This window comes from Mustela nivalis (genome assembly GCF_964662115.1).
Source record: "Mustela nivalis genome assembly, chromosome: 15".
NCBI classification, from domain to species: domain Eukaryota; kingdom Metazoa; phylum Chordata; class Mammalia; order Carnivora; family Mustelidae; genus Mustela; species Mustela nivalis.
In genome coordinates this window covers 70,684,992-70,698,987 of record NC_139034.1, presented here as the reverse complement: position 1 = coordinate 70,698,987, position 13,996 = coordinate 70,684,992, and positions in this window count along the sequence as shown.

Genomic DNA, 13,996 nt, shown 5'->3' with positions numbered 1-13,996 from the left:
ATATTTATAAATCACACGTCTTACTTGGAGAAGTGAATAATTCGACTTTATCTTTTCTTGTTGGGACCATCTTTATACTTCATTGTTTTTTCAGAGAGAGCCAGTAGGTTGGTGTTTATTTTCATGAATTTATAACATGTATTATAAGGTTCCATTCTTGTCTGCAACAAGTTTGAAACAAACTTTGATTTATAATTCACACCAGTGCTGTAGCTTCTGAGAAGTGCACTTAATATCCCTTTGGGTCCACTCCGGTTTCCAAATGTGCTGATTGTCATGTATGTGATCCATCACTTCCATTCTAAACCAACTGCACAAGAATACCCACATAAGGCAATCCAAAATTTTCCCTGAGAGTTCTCACCAAGTTCTCAATTTGAGATCCGAGAAGGAAACAGAGATGACAGAATCATGTTAATAAAGATGAGACAGAAAATGTTTCATTTTGCAGAAACAATGTGTTTTTAGACCTCTGTTCTTACTGATATGAAACTATGAAACCAGAGTTTTTGGAAAAACAATTTGAATGTCTACCCAGTACCACGTCCTGTGATCTGCATACTTCAATACACTCTCTACCTTCCATGTTAATCAGCAGTTCCCACACTTGATCACATAAATGGATACTCAGAGAATCAAAGTACACGGAAAGAAGTCAATTTAAAATTTCTATAGGGAAATTAGTATTTAATGGAAAGTGAGATAAAAGCTTTTTTTTTTTTTTGAACTTTTATGAAGTGAGTCAGATAGCTACCATGAAATATCAGACAGAATGTTTCCTTGCATCTCAATTGGTTATATTTTTAAAAGAAAAGAAAAGGAAGGCCAGATTCCATATTATAAGAGAAAGAAATTTCACAAAAGATTATTAACCAGCCTTTTTATGGAGGTAGAATAGCATATTATGCAAAACCTTGTAGATTCGGCACTTAAGTTACGCTCCTTGTTACACTTGATATCTCCTACTACATGTATTTTGCTCCTGTGAAATGAAAAAGAGCTCTACCAATGTTAATTGCAATCATTTAGGACAACAGACTACTCTCTTCTTTTATCATATCTTAATATTTTTGATATCTGCACTTTTCTTTGTACTGCTACCTTGCCAGAATTTTCATGAGTCCATTACATGCTTGATCTGCAAAGTCAGCGTTATGACCTCTATCAAGTGCCTGTCTTTCCAGCAGTCTCCTTTGAACCTCAGGATATGAGAGGGACAGTCAGACTCTAACTCAGCACCTTGAGTGTAGACCAGTAGATGTTTAACTATAAACTATAGCTCTTTTCTGTAGTTTAAAGCCAAAACCAAATATATCTACATAGACTACTTTCTACTTTAAATCAGTCTAATTTTACCAGTTCATCAACATGATTTTATTATTCTAAGAAACTCCATTTCAGGAAGATGAAGGTTGCAAGTAACCCCATTTCTATGAAGAAAATCATTTAGATGAACATCAAACTGCTGAACTCTTAAAAACACAACATCAACAGATGGCTTATTCCCCAAACTTTGAAACCAAGCCTTGCCATGTCCACCAATACTAAACTAGGGTATTAGGACCCTCACCCCATTCTAATCAAGCCCATCTCTACCTCACCCTCTGCCTACCACACATCCCAAAAGATAAGCCTTAAACCAGATTCTAAAACCATACGGATATCAAGGCATCACTTTTCTCTTTCTGAAAAGCTAAGACTTTCATATACTTGTGCCCACTTCTGCTGTTAATGCACTTAGCTTTGTCTGATTAACAGATCGTTTGAGTGATACTTTAGGGAAGCCAGCATTCAACAGGTATGCATCATTTACCTGGTTTTCCCACTTTGGGGCACCAGAATGTTGAATGTATAAGGAGAACATAAAAATATTTGAGGAAGAATGAACCACATGACAGTTCTTCCCCATTCTGTAATTCCCCCAATTCTTCTTCAATAAGAAAAATGAAACTTTTAACTATGTGTGTCTAAAGAATATTTTTATGTTGATCATGTCTGTCTCAATCTTCTTTAGCAGTACTGATTTTCATCACTCCTTTGTTTATAGACTTGCTTCCCTTTTCTGTTCACATTCAACACCACACCTTTAAATGATGGCTTCCTTGTTTTAGCTCTTATTTCTAATAGCAGTGTATTCCTTGATAAATTTGCTCCAAGTATTCCTCAGAGTACTAAGTCTTTATCAACAGCATTTTTGAGGAGATTGGCTTTTGTCCAATACACAGTGTCTCCTTGGAGTTCTGGACTCTGTCTTTTTTCCATATTTTTATTTTACTTCATCTCTTATCTCTGTGTTAGGGTGGTGATCTCTTATCTCTGTGTTAGGGTGGTGAAGTTGGTAAAGTATGGGAGAGGAGAATTTATCTTCAAAAGCTACTCTCGGGGGGCATCTGGGTGGTTCAGTGGGTTAAGCCTCTGCCCCTCATGATCTCAGGGGCCTGGGATGGAGCCCCGCATCGGGTTCTCTGCTCAGCAGGAAGCCTGCTTCCCCCTCTCTCTCTGCCTGTCTCTCTGCCTACTTGTGATTTCTCTGTCAAATAAATAAATATGCTCTTAAAAAAAATAAAAATAAAAGCTACTCTCAGGGCACCTGGGTGGCTCAGTCGTTAAGTGTCTGCCTTCTGCTCAGGTCGTGATCCCAGGGTCCTGAGATCAAGCCTTGCATCAGGCTCCCTGCTCAACAGGAAGCCTGTTCTCCATCTCCCACTCCCCCTGCTTGTATTCCTTCTCTTGCTGTCTTTGTCAAATAAATAAATAAAATCTTAAAAACAAAAAAACAAAACAAAATGAAAAAACACTACTCTCTCTTTAGGAGGAGAAGAGATTTTAGACAAAAATTTATCCCTAGAATATAGTATCCTTGTGAGGGAAAATGGTTTCTTTTAAGACACCCGTGTCTAGTATTTATGCACATACCTCTTGAATGGGAAAGGTAAGGCTCTTTAGGCTCTATTGGTTAAGTTTTATTTTGTAGTTAGTTTTTCCTTAGCAAGAAATCCAAGATGAGGAGAGAGGAGGTTCCTTCAACCTTCTGCACTGAGATAAAACTGTTGTTTTGCCCAGAGGGTATTACTAAGGTGCTTAAGAAACTGTGTTGCCAGTTTATCATTAGGGAGAATCAGATGCTAAAGACAATACATTAGCTCCACATTCTAGACACACACTTTGTACAGTTTCCCATCTGATGTTATTAGAAGTGGAACAGACTGATTACAGGACATTAGTTAAATAAAGATAGGAGACTACATGGCAAGTTGCAGAATTGACAAAACAGCTAAACTCTATTAGGTCCATGCTGACGAATTAACTAGTCTCAAATAGACCTCCTAATTTAGAAGCCTAAATAGCTAAAAACAATAAAAATGTAATCATTTACTTGGCAAGGATCTTGTGAGGGCAGGCTGTCCTGAAAATGGAAAGTATAAATGACAATATTACTGAAAATATTATTCTTTATCTAAAAATGATTAATCATCTCTAAGGCGTATTTGTATTTTTGGTACGTTTTTAGAAAAAAATTGAATAAATGTGGTATTACAAAGAGTCAACAAAATTATGAACCATACAAAAACACCCGTGTAATTGTTTTTAAAATTGTTTTTCTAATTAAGCTGTACGGTAAGTAATTACTCAAAAGTCAAGGAGTAAAATTGAGTAAGCAATGACATCAATGTGTTTATCTGTATATAGTTCTTAATCCATTTTGTGGATGTCAATTCTGTTTCCTCTTATGGTTTTTTTATTTTTTAATTATTTAATTTAATTTAATTTATTTTTAATAAAGATTTTATTTATTTATTTGACAGACAGAGATCACAAGTAGGCAGAGAGGCAGGCAGTGAGAGAGAGGAGGAAGCAGGCTCCCCGCCGAGCAGAGAGCCTGATGCGGGACTCGATCCCAGGACCCTGAGACCATGACCTGAGCTGAAGGCAGAGGCTTTAACCCACTGAGCCACCCAGGCGCCCCTCTTCTTATGGTTTTCGGGAGTCCGTAGAGTGCCTGATGGCTTGGGAGGCTAGGAGGACATGCATGTCATCAACTGGTAAGAAACATAACAAATTTAGTTGAAAAAAAAATAGTTCAATTTTAGATTTGAGGAATGGCTCTGATTTCCAGGTCAAGATTAGACATTTACATAAATAAAATCCTAAAATTTAAGAGTAAATTTTGTGTTGGAGCTATTTTTGAGGGAGCATGATCAGTCTATGGTTATAGATACCTGTGGGGTATATATGGCCCTCCTGTTACAGCATGTAGAATGAGAATAGACAGTAGCTGGAGTAAAAGAACAACAACATGATTGATCTTGAAGAAGAGAAATGGGAGAAGACTTCATATTTCTGAGAAGGGAATATGTTGCAAATCTGTAACAGATAACTATACAAATTAGTGCATTGGTATTAGTAAGCCATTCTGGTAAAAATTAATGGTGTGAAGTGTTTGGCTCTGCTGATTTCATAAGTTATATTTATTTATTTTTTTTTCCTTTCCTTTTTTTAAAACTTAATTTTATTTTATTTTTTTCAGTGTTCCAAAATCCATTGTTTATGCACCACACCCAGTGCTCCATGCAATACATGCCTTCCATAATACCCACCACCAGACTCACCCAACCCCCCAGCCCACTCCCCTCCCAAACCCTCAGTTTGTTTCTCAGAGTCCACAGTCTCTCATGGCTTGTCTCCCCCTCTGATTTCCCCCAACTCACTTCTCTCCATCTCCCAATGTCTTCCGTGTTATTCCTTATGCTCCACAAGTAAGTGAAACCATATGATACTTGACTCTCTCTGCTTGACTTATTTCACTCAGCATAATCTCTTCCAGTCCCGTCCATGTTGATACAAAAGTTGGCTATTCGTCCTTTCTGATGGAGGCATAATATTCCATTGTATATATGGACCATATCTTCTTTCTTCAATTCATCCATTGAAGGGCATCTTGGTTCTTTCCACAGTTTGGCGACCATGGCCATTGCTGCTATGAACATTGGGGTACAGATGGCCCTTCTTTTCACTACATCTGTTTCTTTGGGGTAAATACGCAGTAGTGCAATTGCAGGGTCATAGGGTATGTCTATTTTTAATTTCTTAAGGAATCTCCAAACTGTTTTCCAAAGTGGCTGCACCAAATTACATTCCCACCAACAGTGTAAGAGGGTTCCCCTTTCTCCACATCTTCTCTAACACTTATTGTTTATTGTCTTGTTGATTTTAGCCATTCTGACTGGTGTGGTTTTGATTTGAATCTTCCTGATGGCTAATGATGATGAACATTTTTTTCATGTGTCTGTTAGCCATTTGTATGTATTCTTTGGAGAAGTGTCCGTTCATGTCTTCTTTTTTGATGTGACTATCTTTGATGTGACTATGTGTGTGTTGAATTTGAGGAGTTCTTTATAGATCTTAGATATCAGCCCTTTGTCTGTAGTGTTACTTGAGAATATCTTCTCCCATTCTGTGGGTTGCTTCTTTGTTTTCTTGACTGTTTCCTTTGCTGTGCAGAAGCTTTTGTTCTTGATGAAGTCCCAGAATTTCATTTTCACTTTTGTTTCCTTTGCCTTTGGAGACATCTTGAAAGAAGTTGCTGTGGCCGATGTCAAAGAGGTTACAGTCTATGTTCTCCTCTAGGATTTTGAAAGATTCCTGCCTCATATTGAAGTCTTTCATCCATTTTGAATTTATCTTTGTGTATGATGTGAGAGAATGGTCGAGTTTCATTCTTTTACACATAGTTGTCAGCACCATTTATTGAAGAGACTGTCTTTTTTCCACTGGATATTTTTTCCTGCTTTGTCAAAGATTATTTGGCCATAGAGTTGAGGGTCCATATCTGGGCTCTCCACTCTGTTCCATTGATCTATGTGTCTGTTTTTGTGCCAGTACCATGCTGTCTTGATGATCATAGTTTTGTAGTAAAGCTTGAAATCAGGCAGCATTTTTCAAAGAGCTGGAACAAACAATCTTAAATTTGTATGGACCCAGAATTCCACCAGCCAGAAGAGACCCCAAATTGTTAAGTTTTGTTTTTCTTTTTCAAAATTTCCTTAACATTTTGGGGTTTCTTCTGGGTCCATATAAATTTTAGGATTGTTTGTTCTAGCTCTTTGAAAAATGCTGGTGGAATTTTGATCAGGATGGCATTGAAAGTATAGATGGCTCTTGGCAGTATAGACATTTTGCTTTGACACCAAGGAATGTATACTTTTAATTACCAAGAAGAAAAGATGGCCTTTGCCTTCTTTGCCTTGAATCCAACCAACCTGACTCCAGGGGTTAGTTAGTCTGAGGTTGATTAGGCCAGGTTCACAAAAGATGGGCTTTAGCATTTTGGAGAGTTCAATATTGAGGATCTATCTGTGGATCTGATTGGATTGTTATCATAGTTCTCAGAACACAGGAGGGACTCAACAAGTATTTGCTCTGTGTGAAATGAATCCACCGGATTTGCATTTTCAGTCTCCTACTGTTGCCTGAGCTTTTATCATGCACTGTTTTCTTGGGTGGATGAGTGGGAGAAGGCTGAGGCACAGGTGACTTAATATTCAGCATTTTGTTAGTGAATGAATTGCTGCTCTCATAAGATTTCTTCATAGCTTTCTAAAATTGTCCAGAGATTTGGGTTACTGTATGGCTTTCCAAAGTCTTCAGAAATAGCGCTCCTCCAGGGAACAATGGGAACATGAGAATTCCTGGTTCAACCAACCCTCAAGTCCTGATATTCCATTTTTTTTAAGATTTTATTTATTTATTTGACAGACAGAGATCACAAGTAGGCAGAGAGGCAGGCAGTGAGAGAGAGGAGGAAGCAGGCTCCCTGCAGAGCAGAGAGCCTGATGTGGGGCTCTATCCCAGGACCCTGGGATCATGACCTGAGCAGAAGGCAGAAGCTTAACCCACTGAGCCACCCAGGTGCCCCCCCCCCCCGATATTCTATTTTTAATGTAAAAATATGGAAGGGATAAAAGGTGGTGATGTTTAATTCTCTGCCTCTGTATTTCATATTTTGTTAAGCTTACCCCCCCCTTTTTTTTTTAAAGATTTCATCTATTTGACAGATCACAAGTAGGCAGAGAGGCAGGCAGAGAGAGAGGAGGAAGCAGGCCCCCCGCTGAGCAGAGAGCCCAACGCGGGGCTCGATCCCAGGACCCTGGGACCATGACCTGAGCCGAAAGCAGAGGCTTTAACCCACTGAGCCACCCAGGTGCCCCAAGCTTACCCCCTTTTAATCAAGACTTTTCTCTGTGATTTTTTCCAATCTGCTGTGGTGTGCAAAAGGGACTTCTAAATTTCATGATATAAAACTTTTTCAGTTTTGCATTGGTTTTTTAAGTCTTGTGACTCATCATGTTACCTGTAGTTATAAATTGGAAATAATGGATTTACAGCCCAATTTTCCATGCATTAATGAAATCCCATGAAGCCCTAGACATTTTAGACTAACTTGGTTTTGAACTAATAAATATTTTATGGTTCTTCTGGGTTTATGTTTTGAGTAATACATACCAGACCTTAGTTCAAATTGTTTATTTCCTAATAAATTTTGTCTTTATTTGTAATCTCACCCAAGAATGGCTACTCAATAAATATTTAATACATATTTTTAAATGAAAAAACAAACTATCCAGTAAAGTGTTTTCAAAACCTATATAACTGATGCCTACATTATGCTAATAGCAAAGTGTAACATTTCTTTCCACTTCATCTGTGGCTTCTTCACATTATAGGTATTTCACGCTGAAAGCAATGGTAGTTTGAAAATCTTAGCAAAAAGACTGAAAACACACACACACACACACACACACACACACACACATATACACCCCTACCCAAAGATTCAGTGACTTCTTTGGGACCATGTTTTGAATTCCACTTGCCTAGCTTCTATAGAAACAGGTGAAAAGCCACAAATAACAATGTCAACATATATTGAATACAAATCTATTCAATGCTCCTTATTAATTTAAGCTTCGAAAGATATACAGAAGAAGACTTGGTGACTGTAGAAGGAGTCGCCTTATGAGCCCGAGGACAGGTCTAGGGGGAGGCAGATGAACTGCTGGCTACAGTGTAAGCTCTGATGCAGGAGCGCATTGACCACACTCTAATGTAACACTGTAAAAGTAGGGATTTCTAGGCTTCACCCAAGAGGTGCTGCATGAGTTTTCAGTTGAAGATGTGGAGAGGTACCTGCCTCAGATGCAAAACTTAAGGGGCCCCCAAAAACCTGAAGCAGTAAGAGAAGCAATATATATATATATATAGATATATATATCTATATATATATGACTGCAAAATGTAGAAAGGGATGAACTATAAAACTTTTAAATAAAGAGGTGATCAGTATTATTGATCTTTCCTCTTGCCTTGGGCTATTACATGGCCCAGCAGGGAGCAGTGTTTTAAAAGCAAAGGAAAACTGTCATATTCCCAGGAATAGGCCATGCATGCCCCAGGGCAAATGTTCCCTTCAGTGGCCTCCCCTAAGAACTTGATTTCCCTCCTGGGAGGTTGGGGGTGGGGTGGGGGTGTGTGTCTGCCATTAGGGGCTGCTGCTGCTTGGCTACAGCCTCTAAGGTCCGCGCTGTCAGCCCAGGACCTGAGATCACCCAAGAGGCAGCAAGCTGTTGGCTGACGACGGTCATCTTTGGAATTATGATTTCTGGACCTTATCTCAAGAGGGCTTACAGACATCCCACTGCTGGCATGTGCCTCTATTGAAATTCATCATTGCTTTAGAAGAGCTGCAAATCTGAGGAACTTCAGATCTGGAGGCAAGAGAAATAGTGGCATAATGAATATGTTTATCTCTTTCAAGATTTTTAGCTCCTTCAAATCTGAAATTCAACTTAAACCATACTCAGGCAGTACACGCCTCCTGTTAGAGCACCTCTAGTGCTTGTTAGAGTAAATAGTGATAAGTTAATTGAGGGGTTTTTTGGACATATACTGAGTGATAATGTATCGTTGAAATGTATTTGTCAAATATTTTGATAGAAGAAAAATAGTTTGCATGTTTTGGATTAATTATGATATTTTCAGAAGGGTGAAAAAATTAAAAATGAAATGTGTGTTATTTTTCATGTAGATTTTAAGACAATAAATATGTATTATGACTTACTATCTACCTAGCATGTATATATAACATGGGAAGAGCACAAAGACAAATTGCCATGATTTCAATATTTATTTATGTCTAAAATAAAATATACTCATTCATAAAATTAACGATATACTACAGGAATCACCTTGCAGATCAAGAGAGAAGTCCTGGATATTACGAACACTCCTCTCTGAGAAATACTAATAGAAGGCAAGCCAGAATGGAATGCCCTTCTATGTCTTCCTGTCAGCAACGTGTCTACAGTTGGATCAAACGGAATGGTGTACTATGTGTATTCTATTTGTTTTCACTCTAACCAGAAGAATGCACGAGTTCTGTGCAGAAGAAGACGGACAAAAATCAATTCCATTTAGCACAGAAAGGGTAATCTGTCCTGTACTGTCCTATGTCACTTTTCATACTGGTTATATTTCCCAAACTATGTGTGATATAGCATAGTAATAATGCCTCATAAATGCAATCAGCTCTGAATAAGAATTGCATAAAACCATATCTCATGACAACTCATGACATTGACCACGCCTCCAGGAAAAAAAGGGTCTCAACCCATGAAAACAAATTAACTGAAAGAAGACATTTGGTTATCTGGTTTCTCCCTAACTGCCAACAGGCTAGCACTGGGAGACTGAGGCAGGCAAATTGGGAAAACCAAGAGTGGGAGGATGAAGCAAAGCATGAAGACTTAACATTGAGGGTTGAGAGATCAAGCCAAGAGTGGTCAATCAGTCTATGGACATATGCTGTGTGGAGTGAAGAGCTCCTCACCCACAGTTTCACGGCACATCATTTAATCTCAGCTTGCCACAGTAAATAATCATCAAAACAATGTTCCCATTTCATCATAAGGACAGAGTGTACTCAATAATTCCATTAAAGGATGTAAGTGTACATATTTTTAAACCCCTTATCAAAACTGTATATGTATGTATGAGGATGTGAACATGTGTACACACACACACACACACATATATATATATATATATATTAATATGTGTTCATATATTGATACTTCAGTAAAATAATTACTTGGAAAATTAACTTAAGATATAATCATTGCATTATGATAGCATATAATATATCTTTATATTGAGCAGCCCTTTTACCAAATATTAACAATTGAGTATGTCTCCTGGAGGCAATAATATAGTCAGATTCTTTGCCTCTGTCTGCTCAAAACAACAAAATGGTTCTAGACAAAAAAGACTAGACTTGATTTTAGAATACCTTGGAATGAGACTGAGCTCCATAATTTACTTAGTGATTATGGAGAGAAGTCACTTAGACTTTTAGACTGATGTTTATTGAGAAAAATGGTCAGTCCTGACAGAGTTGGGGTGTGTAGATTAGAATGGAAAATAAGTTTGTCAAAATTTGTCAGTGTATAGATTAATATATGCCGCTTAAAATATATATCACTTTTAAAAGCTTAAACATGAAAAAAAATGAGTACTCCACAATGAGAGCCATCAGACTCCTACTGGGTCATTAGTGTGAATTTTCAACAATGAGCTTTACAACTTTTTTGAAGACATGATTTTTATAACTGTTTTCTCAGCATAAGTGAGTTCAAACAACGAAATCTATCCAAATCCATTTAGATTTTGATATGGAAATTATAATGTCATTTTCCAGTATTATCTTAAAGAAAGGCTTTTGTAAAGATACATGTTAATATTGTCAAAAATACTCTAAGCCCAAGTTTGAAAGGAATTTGTACTTATCTGACATAATGCTAACTGTTCTTCTCAACTGTGTATCTTGTATTACCGATTTCAGTGCAATACACTTTCTTTTAAAAAAAAAAAAAGCACATTTGAGAATCTTTTGAAATATATCACCTTTTGAAATATATCATCCTAAGAAAAACAATTGCATATGAACAGTAACACTTTTTCGGTGTAATTTCAGAGGATTCATTGACATCCTGAAGTCAGTCCATGAATTCCAAGTTAAATACACTGTTATACACTTGAACTTTGAACAACATGGAGGTTAGGGAAGATGACCTCCCCCTACCCCATACAGCTGAAAACCCACATATAAATTTTAACTTCCACCAAATTTAAGTACTAACAGTCTATTGTTTACTAGAAGTCTTACTGATTATAAAAACAGTTGCTTGACACATGCTTTGTATGTTATATATTTTAAATAAATAAATATTTAAAGAAAATATTTTAAATATATTTTAAATGTATTCTTACAATAAAGTAAACTAGAGAAAAGAAACTGCTATTAAGAAATCGTAAGAGTTGGGGCGCCTGGGTGGCTCAGTGGTTTGGGCCGCTGCCTTCGGCTCGGGTCATGATCTCAGGGTCCTGGGATCAAGCCCCGCATCGGGCTCTCTGCTCCGCAGGAAGCCTGCTTCCCTCTCTCTCTCTCTCTGCCTGCCTCTCTGCCTACTTGTGATCTCTGTCTGTCAAATAAATAAATAAAATCTTTAAAAAAAAAAAAAAGAAAGAAATCGTAAGAGTTGAGTCACTAGAAATTAATTGTACATCAGAAACTAGTATAACACTGTATGTTAACTGTTCTGGAATTAATATAAAAACTTAATCCAGAAAAGAAAGTAATAAGACAAATGTATTTATAGTACTGTGTTCATTGAAGAAAAACATCCATGTATAAGTGAACCCCTACATGTTCAGGAGTCAATGGTATTTCTCTGTACGAGATGGGTCCAACTGAGTTAAAATAGTTTTTTCATTCAAAATCTGAATTTTGCCCGATTTTTGACAAATGACAAATAGTGAAATGCTCCTAAGAATTTAGTAACGATTATACACTGAGATATCCTGTTTCTTCACTTTATCTAATTATTAATTAATTAATTAATTAATTTTAAAATATTTTATTTATTTACTTGACAGACAGAGATCACAAGTAGGCAGAGAGGCAGGCAGAGAAGGAGAGGAGGAAGCAGGCTCCCCGCTGAGCAGAGAGCTGGCGTGGGGCTCCATCCCAGGACTCTGAGATCATGACCTGAGCCGAAGACAGAGGCTTAACCCACTTAACCACCCAGGCATCCCATTTCTTCACTTTAGATGTTTTATGATTTTCCCTAAATTAGGAAAACCAGATGTTATCTAAGAATAAAGTGAAAACCTTTATAATATGTAGCAAATAATTATGAAAATGGAAATTAAATTGCGAGTGGGCTAAATAAACCTTTTATATGATACTCATTTGATTAGTTAAAACTTTGGAAAGATATTTTTGGGGGGGAGTGGTGTGAAATTTATAAAATGGTTGATATTGTTCTAAAATATTTGCTATCATTAAATTTGAACAGAAAATGGTGCAAAAGGAAGCCCTTTTCAAGGGTTAATAGAGATGTTGAATTTCTGCCCAAAGTTCAATTACCAAGAAAAGAAAAGCCAACTGCTGAACAAATGAATCATAACGGAAAGAAAATGAAGAGGAGAAATGTACAGAAGCTGGATGGTTGAGAATAATGTACCTAAGGTGAAAGAAGAAAAAACTTAATAGCATCAATTTAGAAACAGTAGAATTAAATGATTATTATGTTTCAATATGTCAAAAATGAGACCCGGGATGTCAAAGCTCGTTTAAAAAAAAAAAAAATTTGCGATGGATGATTTTTAGTTCATTTGGACTTCAAGAAGTCTGTGAACAGGGCGCCTGGGTGGCTCAGTGGGTTAAGCCGCTGCCTTTGGCTCAGGTCATGATCTCAGGGTCCTGGGATCGAGTCCCGCATCGGGCTCTCTGCTCAGCAGGGAGCCTGCTTTCTCATCTCTCTCTCTCTGCCTGCCTCTCTGCCTACTTGTGATCTCTCTCTGTCAAATAAATAAATAAAATCTTTAAAAAAAAAAAAAAAGAAAAGAAGTCTGTGAACACCCCATATTCTGTTCCCTGGGTGTAGCTGCCAATGACAGGAGTGAAACTATGGGATTATAACTGCATGAGTGGAAAACTCCTCTTCAAGTGTGAATTGACAGCCTGTGTCAGTATTGAAGCTCTTTGTAGAAAATGGGTAGCAGAGATTTCTTAGATTCAGGAAATCCTTCACCCTTACTCCTATCCTGAGTGGGATGACTTTATGTAAATGCATATATAATTTGGGACAAGCTGGTCTTCATTCTTTCCTTTCCATTTCCTGACTCTAGTTCTACCAGAAGGCTGTCCATCAGGCCTGTTAGGTCACGAGCTTCAGTTTCCCAGCATTTTGCAGTAGTGGAAAGTGGAAAAGCGAGTGGAGAGGCAGTGAGCTCCATCTCAACATCGTAGAGTGTGCCTTAAAATAAATCTGAGATTGGAGAGGATGTGCAGAAAGGGGAACCCTCTTACACTGTTGGTGGGAATGTAATTTGGTGCAGCCACTTTGGAAAACAGTTTGGAGATTCCTTAAGAAATTAAAAATAGACATACCCTATAACCCTGCAATTGCACTACTGGGTATTTACCCCAAAGAAACAGATGTAGTGAAAAAAGGGCCATCTGTACCCCAATGTTCATAGCAGCAATGACCACAGTCACCAAACTGTGGAAAGAACCAAGATGCCCTTCAATGGATGAATTGAAGAAAGAAGATATGGTCCATATATACAATGGAGTATTATGCCCCTCCGTCAGAAAGGATAATTACCCAACTTTTGTATCAACATGGATGGGACTGGAAGAGATTATGCTGAGTGAAATAAGTCAAGCAGAGAGAGTCAAGTATCATATGATTTCACTTACTTGTGGAGCAAAAGGAATAACATGGAGGACATTAGGAGATAGAGAGAAGTGAGTTGGGGGAAATCAGAGGGAGAGACAAGCCATGGGAGACTGTGGACTCTGAGAAACAAATTGAGGGTTTTGGAGGGGAGAAGGGTAGGGGTTTGGGTGAGTCTGGTGGTGGGTATTATGGAG